Here is a 12290-nt window from a genome sequence, read left to right on the forward strand (position 1 = left end):
AATTTTTTGTTTGAGTTTCCCCACATTTGTTTCTTGTTTTGTACGCTAATTAGAATAAAGGGAAAAGGAATGCATATTGCATTATGTAGAAAACAAAATTTACATCCTGCTACATATATAAAAACTATACAATTTTTAACTTTTCATTCATCATTTTCATTTTTACTGAAAAAGTTTGAAAATTTTATAAATATTTTCATGCTGCCAAAATTAATTTATTTTCGATAAATCCTCTCAATTGTTAGGGATGGGACAAATTTCTTAGTTATTCAGAGAGTGATTCGAATTGAACAACGTACAAAAGTCGGTGTTCGCTCAGACATTTTTGTATGGGGAACTAAGTAATTACTTCATAATTAAGGGTCGAACAACGAATGAGAGAGCGAACGACGCTCGTCTGTACATGGCATTAGATAAGAAGATGACCACGATGGTTCACTATCAGGATTGTATTCTATGAAGGGAATGAATAATGATAACGCTTCATTTAAAGTTGTGTAGAAAGAAGAAATGCGTGAGTCCATATCACCCTTAAAATCCCAATTTGTGTTGGATAGAATGGGGCGTAAAATATCAAAGTTGGCTTTCTTAAAATTTAGTTTAAGCTTTTTTTGTACAACATGATGAACATTAGTTAATTTATGCTGGAATTCCAAACTCACATTAAGAGTTGAGTGATATCTATACCTTTAAACTGGCAACAAATCATGCAACAAAACATTGCATATTTGGACATTCCGAAGCATGTTAAATAAAGTCCCATAGTTGATATAAAATATTTACTAATATTTGCTTTAAGCGATCTCCGATGAAAACTTCGATCTGTTGCAAACGGAATTAATAATAAACTTTTGAACCCCGAATTTGTGTTCGTAACCAAAGAACTATTTCGTTGTGAACAGATTTAATACAACTATCCGACATTGGGCCACAAAGGGATAACATATATTTAAGTTCTGGTGGGACGAAATTTACACATGAGGTGGGTTTTCATTTATGTCAGGCATTGTAAATCGTCTGTCAGGACGTGTTTTTTTCCGCAGAGAAAACGAAATTTGAACCATTAGTATGGGGGCTATGTGAAAACATTGATTTAAAAAATGCACAGATTTTTTTACCTACCGAGAAAGTCAAGTTTCTGAGTCTATGTATGTTTTGACATGTGGGCAATGGCAAAACATTGACTTACATGAACCACCTTTTTCAAATAAAGTTTTCACGTGGATATAAATTGAAAATGTTTTGCGAATGAATTTTTCACCTATGAAGAACCCGAAATACCAAATAATAGGCACTTTGGTTTGAAATTGCGGCTAGAACTATAAAATGTCGAAAATGGGGTGGATCAATTATATGGGAGCTATGCCAAAACGTGGACGTGGTGATATAGCAAATTTTCCGAAAAGATGTGGGTGGAAAACACCCTCCAAGATCCTTGAATATCAAAACAACAAGCCAATTCAGTTTGAAAATGGGACTTTAATCTCAGAAAATTATGCACAACTCCTGTGCAGTCCTCTCGAGAGATTGTCAAACGGGGCTAAGGGAATGCAATGATGCAGTCAATTTGCCATTGTTGTTGGTCCGAAACAAGATTTCTAAATGGTTTAAAATCAAAATAGTCGTCATGTCCGATCTTTTAAATATCCCCTTTTATGTTCCATTATTACCCTTCAATAATTCCCTTTTTACATCACACACACCCTCTCTAGAATTTTATTCTCTCGCGCCTCCAATTTTTGTTCCCATCAGATTTAAAACTAATCTACCGGATTATGTCGATTTTGTTTATCTTTAAAATGTGTTTAAAATTAATTAACTCTTCCGTTCGGTCGGTTCGTTCCGTCGACAACGGCGAGCAACATTTGTCATTACGATAAGTTTAATGAAACATTTTTACATTACATAACGGTGATAACATTTTTAAATTTATCGTTTTCAATTAAGTATTCATTTAGAAATTGTATTGCCATACTCTGGTGTCCTTTACTAAAAAGACACCCACCTATCTACCCTCAAACCCAATGTTTGTACATTCGTCGTACATACAAACAAACAAACATTATGTTGAGTGTTGTCTAAGGACCTCATCGTCGTCGTTGTTGTTACATTGGTGGTAGTGTGTAGTAGTGGAAACATGTGTTGAACACTCTATGCCTCTCCATATCTATTCTCTCTCACTGTCAGCTCGTTTGCAAGGATTAAACTTCGTGTGTATGTGTGAGTATGCGTGTGTTCCGTTATTTTGGAAAAATCCCTTCAATTAGCTTAATTGTGTGTGTATTTTATTTAAAATTTATAGCGAAATTTGTATGCACATATTCGCATTAAACGGACGGCAACAATCTTCCCCCAAACACCATGTACGACCGGCTGACTGACGGACAGACTTACTCACTAATGGTGTTTTGTTGCTAACACATTGTGACATTTTCCCCATATGGTCATTAGTGTGTGAGGGTTTTTTTGCATTTATCATTTTTATGCTGTCCTTACCGATTACAGTCACGGAGAGAAAACATAAACTGTGAAGCATTTTTGTTCTCTTTACCTGACCTGCGCATTTTGAATGTTAGAAATTGAAGTTAACAGGACTCAATTGTTCTGCTACTGCATCCTCAAACTAATTCCAACTCGTTGAGTGATAACTTTGTTGTGTGTAAAAATGAATTTCACAATTCCGATAGGAAATTTTGTAATCAAAATAGCAGTTCAACTTCATTATGGGTTATGACTTCAACGGTTGTTTTTGTCCATAACTCTTTAAGCTGGTTGGTTAATATGTTTTCATAGGTTATGTTATATAATGTATGAATTATTGCGAAAATACAAACGTTGCTACACCCTATAAAATTAATTTATTATTTATTATTTTATTATTAATTTATTATGTGAGTTATATTTCGAATATCCTGATTATGTGTCAAATCTTACTACCAAAAATTAAAACTATCGGTCGATATGTAGTTATATAGCCCCATTCAATAACCCTAGGCATTGCAAAGTGTCTGGAAATATACCGAATAACGAATATTTAGGAGTACCGGACTATCGTTAATCTAGGCTTGGGTAAAATATTACAAATTTTTAAAATTTTTGGTGAAATACTAGAAGGAGCAATCCTGCTAGGAATGGCTAGAAGTAGTAGCCCAATCTCCAAAAAATATATTAGTTAAAGTATTAGGTTTTTCAACTCATAGTGCGCATAATGTTATAAAATTAAATTTCAACTGTTTGTTTTTTTTTTTTTTTGAGTAGGCACCAGTAGAAGTGAACCTATATTCCCAGACGGACTTTTATTTATTAACTCCAAATTTTCTGAAACGAATTTGATAAAAAAAAACTTAGGGTCTAAAGCCATACAGCTTCATATCAGATGTACATGTAATCAAAATGATAATCCTTTAGTGTCGATTTCGAATAAATTTCGTAGGGATATTACGATAGAATTTTGTGTACACAATGATTTCCTATAGTTGTTATCGAAGATCAATCACGGATTTTCACGTACTTTAGGTTAGGCTGAGAAGAGGGTTGGTTTACAGCACCTCATGTCCAATATTAGAACATGCACTTATGCCTGTAAGTGGCACGTTGTACGCTCTAGAGATGGAAGAAATTTAGAATAAGTCATATTTGAATTTGATTATCCTAAATTTCTAAGAATTCAGTTTAGTTTATGCAGTCCTTCAATTTCTTCATTCACATTCCATAGACCGGTTATTTCACGAAAAGTGTCATTACTTAGGAATTGGATTTGGAAGCTTCAAAATTCTGGGCAGTGGCACAGGAAGTGTTTTAACGTTTATCTGTCTTCTCCATCTTAAGTAAATGGGCCTGCAGGCTGTTATGTCCTGTGAGAATATCGGTCAGCCTCCTGACCTATTGTATATACAATATAGTCTCCAAAGCTCTAGTTGGTATTGTCCTCATTGTCCCTCATATACCTAGGCAACATGTGACGGTTTTACATCACATTCTGGTCCATTACTGTCTGTCAAACTGGACGCTTATGTGAGGATTCGACTAATAGCGCTCTTACAGATCCAGTGTATCATCTTTGAATAAAACCCCATTTAGAACTTAAGGCTCTTCTGCAGAGGACAAACATCGGTGTATTTGTCTTCCCGTTTCTTTATGTAATCTTTCCATTTAAGTTTCCTGCCTAGGTATATATAAAAAATCGATACCTGTTTATGATTGGCCGGGATTTTGGCATCTTTTTAGCAGTCGAAGGGAAAGCACTTAAGCCAGTGAAAATGCATGTTACTCGCTCAAGAAAGGGCAGGAAAGTTAGAAGAACTCAAGTCGTGCATGAATAGTATTATTTCTCAAGATTTGGGTTCAAGGGCTTCCGAAATGTCAAACGTATCGCTGACTTCCCCTACACGCTCTACATCTTCTGCTTCTTTCACAGACTATATTGTGTAAATGTTCCTATTGTCCGTTCATCTAAGTTATCATAAAGGACAGTAGCGACCTATTTCAGCTTCTGTAAAAGAAAATCCTAGAAATTTAAGGATAATTTGAAGCAAAGTGCACATCAACTGAACCTGAGCTGAATGAACCTAAATCTAAAAAATTAGTTTCACATTAAAGTTTTTCATATTATTAATTGTTAAAAAATAAAAATATTTTTTTAATAAAAAATGCATACATAATTTATATTGAAATACTAATAAATAAATAACATTCGAATTTCAACATTAGAATAAAATTACCGACACTAAAAAGTCGCCGAGTTATGATAAATATTACATTTATATTAAATGTCATACAAGGTAAAATAATTTCTGAGTTTATTTTGAATATAATTCTTATAAATGCTGTTGAAAATACAGTAGACATCGGATATAAGAAACTCAAAAAAAACGTCAGAGATTTGTTTCTTATATCCGTTTTTTCTTATATGGAATTATCAGATATAAGAAAGTTGCTTCTTACGCATATAAGAAATCTATTTTTATACGAATATATTTTCTTAAAGTAAAATGTTTAAATGAAAATCATATTTAAAAAAAAAAAAATTATTAAATAAAACCATTCAGTATATAAAAATACAAAGTTACGAAATTAAATTACAGTTTGGCAAGAAAAAACTCAGTAGCTCAAAAACTAAAAATTTAAATAAACAAAATAAAAAAAATAAAATTAAGTTCATAGTTTGACTAACAATATTTTAATATATTCAGTGTGACCAACAATCTTAAATATTTTCTTATATGAAACGTTTTCAATACCTTTGTCAACTTTGGTGTTTGACAAATATTTGACAAATATTTGTTATATCAGTGTTTTTCTTATTCGCGTTTTTCTTATATGAAGCAATTTTTACACTGAAAATATGTTAAAAGGCTCGGTGTTTTTGATAATCTTTCTTATATCCGATTTTTTCTTATATGAGATGTGCTTATATCCGATATCTGTTGTATTGTATAATTTATACAATATTTTCGATCTTTCTGACAGTCGTGATATCGTAAAAAGAAAAATTATATTACATTTAAAAACCTAATATAAAAATATGATTTTGTAAATCCTTATAGTTTTTAGTTTAGTCTGTAAGGATTTTTGTAATCTATAGACTCAATAATAATAAAAACCTCTTTTCCCAAAAAATAATATTGTTATAACTAGTTACAATTGAAAGACAAAATTAGTGCCACTTTTCAAAAAACGATAACAAGACAAAGTTACTGGGAAAAACTTAAGAAATCGAGTATTTTTTAAATGCATAGATTTTTGAATTATATATAATTATCGATGATATTTTGATTACTGCAGTTTATAACGAGCATAAAGCTATTTAAGTGTAAGAAGGTCAATTTATTTGTTTTCTTTGAAAGATGATATTGTAAATAAGAAAATAACTGCTCACACAAATATATCGACGGAAAAAGAATCACATTTATAAGATATATTCTATAAACAAAGGTAATCTAGTCCATATTGTGTACTATATTTTCAAAAATGGAAATATGTTCACATTAGTAATAATTGCGAAATATTGATAAAAAAGACAGACCTTCAATACAATCACTATCTTCCAACATTTGATATTCCTGCATATTATAACTTTCTAGGAACGCCATTACATATTTTTTAAATCAAAGAGTCGAGCCCCTACTTAACCACCTCACGCCTCTAAACATTTTTAAGTCCGAATGCAAGGCACCCTTATCTTTCAAAAAATGTCACAAATTTGTGCTCTCATCAATTGCGAAAGAAATTCGAGGCTATTTCGAGTAACAGTATTACGGGACAGTGGTAGAGATTTTATCAATTCAACGCTAAGGTCAAGTTTTTTTTTTTTGTAATGGCCCTTTCCCGCCTAACTATATTTATGTTTTTGGATATTGTAATGTATTATTTTACATATAAAAACGATTAAAATTAATATAATTTTTACAACATAATTAAAATCAATAAATCATTTTTTAGGTTTGAATGTGAAGCAGTTTTTCCAAAAACAGTTAGAATAATAATTTATCACGCAAATTAACAAATTATTGCCAATAACAATTTTTTCTACGTATGAAAAAATCAAGATATTATGAAATTATATTTACGCTGATTCCATTCAATATTTCTTTACTAAATAAATTAAAAGAAAACGCAACATGTATGAACGTGCATACCCCTACTCAAATCTATAGACTGATGAAATACACTTTGCTCGACGAAAGAACCACAGCCGTGTTTTCGTTGTCGTTCGCAACACAACATTTGCTTGCTACTTCGTTTATTCGGTTACAAGCAAGAAATTCCGACCATTGTACTCGTTTATTTTTTCAATTGTCCATGTGGAAAAGGGGAGGAGGTGGAATCATATTGCAAGGCAAACACGATGATACTTTAATCGAGTCAGAAACCTCAAATGAACTGAAGAAATAATAAAGCAACAAATACACTACAACAACACAATGTGGGGAGAAAGAACTATCAACAACAACGCCACAGCCATAACTCTTTTAAGAGTTTAATAAACTCTCTGACTGTCCCCCACATACACACAACAACAAAAACTAAATAAATACTCAAATTCGTAAAGTAAATAAATATCCAAGAATTCAGAGAGGAGCCGATGTTGTTGGGAGAGAATTGTGTGGAGCCAAAGAGCGAAATGTGGCCACTCTCCCCCCATTGGGCATTGCTATTGTTTGGTTTGTTGTTCTCCCCTTATTGAAGAAGCTCTCGTTTCGACTAGTTTGTCATTTATTCCGGGTGGTCCGCCTATGATTTTACCTGCTAGCCTGGTATATTTTGCGATAGACGCGCAACGCTTTTGACATACGTCATCTGTCTTAAAAATGTCGCTGCGCTCTAGAGGTTTCGTCGTAACGTCGTCGCACGTTCGTATTCATTCTCGTTTGACGACGCAAAACTGTGTCGCGCAATGACAACAGCAGCGCACGTACGGTGTCTATGGTAGTCGTCGGCTGGTCGTTTGTCGTCGCAAGGTTTTGTTTACCAAACAAAGATGATGATGCCTTAGCAGTTCGCTCGTCTGAGTAGCGTTTGTGTTAAACGTATGACTGACTACCAACCAAGCAACTAAGTAAAACCTGTGAACAGGCAACCAATATGTTTGACGGACGTCAACAATTTGGCGCTCTTTTTGAATTGTACTCAGCCGCATTAAATAAAAGCGTCGTTCTTCGTAGCTTCTTTGTTTGGACAGCTAGTTGGTTAGGGAAGACCGTTTCAGTTATGCCGGTTGCTAAACGCAACCACAGCAGTCATTGTCGTCGTCGTTGTTGTCGAAGATTTATGCTGTTTAGGAGGATGAGTACAGCAGCAGCTACAATGACAGCCGCCGAGGGAATGCGGCGCCCATAAAATTGTTCACACCACTTTCATATCTTTCTTAAATTTTCGAAAGAAATTCCCAAACTAGTTTCTCTTTGAACTCCGAATGAACGAGGAGGAATTCGGCTGTAATACATTTTGATAGTCAATGTTGTTTTTGGTACAAACATCGTACTTTTTTTGTTGTTGTTTGAATTTAAACCAAATTTTATAAAAGTTTTCGGTTGTATGAGCATTTTCTACGAATTACTGAATTAGGGGTAATGAGGATATACACAAATAGCGGTTTTAGACCACTATCTGTTTAGACCAAATTATTCAACATTTTCAAATGTAGAAGCTCGAGATAACACTAATTAATGGAATCGGATGTATACAAAAGGCAACGTCTATTTACTATAAATATAAATTTTCAACAGAAAAAGGCATTGGAAACAAATCTAGACACCATTCAAATAATGATATCGATATTGAAAAGTTAAATCTAAAATTCATTGGTCCAAACTTGGCGGCCAATTCTGATAATATTTATTCACATTTGAATATTGTTCAAAATGAAAATGAGTTCTCCTTTAGATGTGTCTAATACACTGAACTTCTTTAAACATTCAATGAAATTAAATCGAATGCTGAGGGCATGGATGGTATTAATCCGAAGCTAATAAGATTAATCTTACCAACAATTCTGCCCTGCATAAACACCATTCTTGTTAAATCTACCTTCCCTTGAACATGGAAACAGGCAAAAATTATTCCAATTTCCAAATCTAATCATGACTATCGTCCTATAACAATATTGCCTTTAATATCTAAAGTAATGTAAACATTGATGTACAAGCAAATTAAAAAATATTTTACTAAAAACAACATGCTTACTGTTGGATTTAGAAAGAACAGACCCTGTATAGCAGTTCTCTTAGACGTCACTGAAGATTTGAGATGTAATCAAGTATGCAATATTCCTTCCTCGTACATCTAGACCACAGCAAGGCATTTGACACCGTAAATCTCAATATTCTATTACAGGAACTTCAAACGTTGTTTAACTTCTCTGGCTCTGCCTGCCGTCTTATTAACTAATACTTGAGGAACCGATTACCAGCAGTTTTTCACAACAATATATTCTCTTCGCATTTGCCTGTAAAAACGGCATTCCCCAAGGATCGGTTTTGGACCCTCTATTATTTTGCATATACATCAAAGATCTACCGGAGTCACTGACATATTGCAAATTAAATAAATATGCTAATGATGTTCAATTATATGTAGGATCGCAACCAATCAATTTACTATAAACATAATTAATGACAATTTGAGAAACATATCTAAGATCAACATGACATTTGAAAACTATCTTAAATATGGAGCTTTCGTCTTCCTTCATAAAGTTATAACTAACAAGGAATCATATTACTTAATATAAAGGATATTTGCCAGGTCGTATAATGCTGGGCAATAGCACAGGAAATGTTCCAGCGTGTCACTGTCTTCCCCACACGCTCTGCACATGCTGCTGCTTTCGCATCCAATTTTAAGTAGATGTGCCCTAAGGATTTTGTGGATCCCATTCGCACATTTCCTAATTCCTTTGCGTGTTTCGCTTGGCGGAATTCACATCTATCGTGGGTAGTGCAGTAGCACTCCTAGCCAGTTGATTTACTATATCGTTGCCTATGACTCCTTGGTGACTCTGTACCCATATAATTCGTACAGGTCCTTGTTGTGAGAAATCATCAATGGTATTTATACATTCCAGTACAGTTTGGGATTTAACCGTTTTAGAAGGTATTGCCTTTATAACTTCTTTGCTACCCATAATAATATTTATTGTATTTTGTCCTTGGTTTGAACTTAACCAGTTAAGACACTATTTTATAGCTTGAACCTCTGCCTGTAGGATCGTGCTGTGATCTGCAATACGAATAAAAATGTCGGTACCCGGTTCTTCGATAAAAAGTCGAGAGCCATCTATATTGCAACAGTAACATGGCGGCATCTGAAGTAGTGTTCCATTGTTCTCTATCTGGTATTTTAGTTTCGCGCCGTATTACTACTCTCGTTTCAGGTATGCGGTCTGAATCAAAGGTATTGATTGTTTACTCAGTAGTTGCATGTAATATGTTTTTGTGCGGTATGTTGTGTCCGGTGTCTATCCACTCGTCTATTGCTTTGAGTCGTAAAGCTGCAACATCCGCTTTATATTTTATTTGGATGTCTATTGGATGTATATATAATATTGTATCCAAGGCCCTAGTTGGTATTGTACGCATTGCCCCACATATACCTAGGCAACACGTTCTCTGAACTTTCTGCAACGCTTTTACGTTACATTTTTATCTATTGCTGTCAGCCAGACACCGAATGTTTGAATTGGTCTAAAACCGCTCTTATAGATCCAGTGTATCATCTTTGGACTGAAACCCCATTTAGAGCCTACGGTTCTTCTACATAAAGACCAGCATCTGTGGGCCTTTTCAGTCCTTTGCTGTATGTGGTCTTTCCATTTAAGTTTCTTGTCTAGAATTACTCCCATATACTTAACTATGTTTGATATGTCTATCGTTTTGTTTTGGAAGATGGACTCTTCATACTGACCTATTTTTGTCTTTCTAGTGAAGACATATCTCCGTTTTGTCCGGATTTACGTTTAAGCCCCTCGGTTTAGCCCAATCGTAGGCGATTTTTAGCACCGTTTCAGCTTTTCTGCATAGTAAGTTAGGCTTATTTCCCTAAGACGTACTATAACGTCATCTGCATAACAGACTGGTTTTAATCCTTCATCGGTTAAGTTCCTTAAGAGTCCATTTATGGTAGTTACACACAGGAGTGGTGACAAAATCCCTCTCTGTGGTGTTCCCTGACCTACTTTGTCTCTGATTGTTATGTCCTATATGCTACAGCTAATCCATCTATTCCTTAACATATATTTAATCCTGTCTATGATTTCCCGGTCAACTTGGAAAGTATCTAAGGATTGGATAAGCGCTGACATTGTGTAAATTGATTAATATTATGGTTTACATAATCGTCCTACAACAAAACTGTCGTATTTTGGGTTCTGAGAATCCTCAAATAATTGAAGAGAGGCCATTACGAAGATCATGCGATTGACACCATTAGACTTCTTTGCTCGCCTACTGCGAGCCGGTTGAGGTTTGATATTTCAGACAAACATATTGCTCCCGATGTTATCAGTAATATTACCACAGACATCATATACCTAAAATGCAAGGATTTCAAGAAATCCTAATGCGAATGTTCTCAAAGGCATTGGAATGGGTTGAATATCCAAGTTTTTTATTCAACTAAATTATTTCTCTAATTTCATATTTATTCCTACTTTTAACGCAAATGTTGGAAGAAGGAAAATTTTTTTACAACCTAAATCTCATTCCACATTTTCTTGGATATTAATTATGTCTATGATAGTGTTGCACTCTCTAGTTCATTAAGAAGATCGCTCTTTATAGTTCAGCTCTTATGAACGAACTAGTTCGTTCTTTTAGTTCAGTAGTTCGCCGATAATGACACATTAGTGAACGAAGATTGGGAATCGTACACTGAACGAGCATTTGCTATTTAGTTCATGGAAAGCTTTACTTTATTCTTATTTACTTCTGTTAAAATACATTTTTCATTTATTTTTTTATTTGTTTGAATTTTATTCAATCAAATAAAAATATGCGTATAAATTGTTATTTCATAATATATATATATATATATAATATATATAAATATTGATATTTCATATTTCATGAAAATAATTAGTTTTTTAATATATTAATGAAACCTATATTATTGCCTCTCACATATTATACGTATACCAACCTCTTAAACTTCCTCATATAAAAGCGGGTCTTTTTTGCGGTCAACATATTCTTCATTTATATATTTTTCCAATTCCCGAATGCTAGCCGCAGGATTATTTTCGGAATGGACAATTATATTTGTTTCTTGGTCGAACTCGGACCAAAATTCCAAATTCCTTTCTGCTGTGGAACATTGCGGAGTTTGTTGCTCTTGTTCCTCTTCATTTGGCAATCGAATGTGGCTAATTTTGCTTCTCAACGTTTTTAACGCCTTCACGCGCGACATGTCGTGTTTGAAACTTCTTCTTTTAAAACGGGGATCCAGAATGGTGCTTTCTGAATAAAGAGGGAGAAAAACCCTCTTTATGCAGAAAACACCAAAACGACTGATTAGCTCATTTGAAATACTGAAAAGCATATTAGGAACCGTGAAGATTGTAGATTTGTCTTTAGCTATGCATTTTTTTTTAAATATTCCACATTACTGTAACTTTTGAAAGTTTAAAAATTTTTTCTGATGAAATTTCCTTTGTAATTTCATAAAAAGGTTTCAAAATGATTATGGCTTCTTTTATTACATTATTATTTCCCAGTCTTCAAACAGAAGCAGCAAATCAGGACGAATCAAACATATGGTCGTTATCAAGGCATCTTTTATACATTATATTCTCT

The sequence above is a fragment of the Musca vetustissima genome, unplaced genomic scaffold (assembly GCF_032173495.1).
Source record: "Musca vetustissima isolate MV318-11 ecotype Yass unplaced genomic scaffold, APGP_CSIRO_Mvet_v1 utg1514, whole genome shotgun sequence".
Classification (NCBI taxonomy): Eukaryota; Metazoa; Arthropoda; class Insecta; order Diptera; family Muscidae; genus Musca; species Musca vetustissima.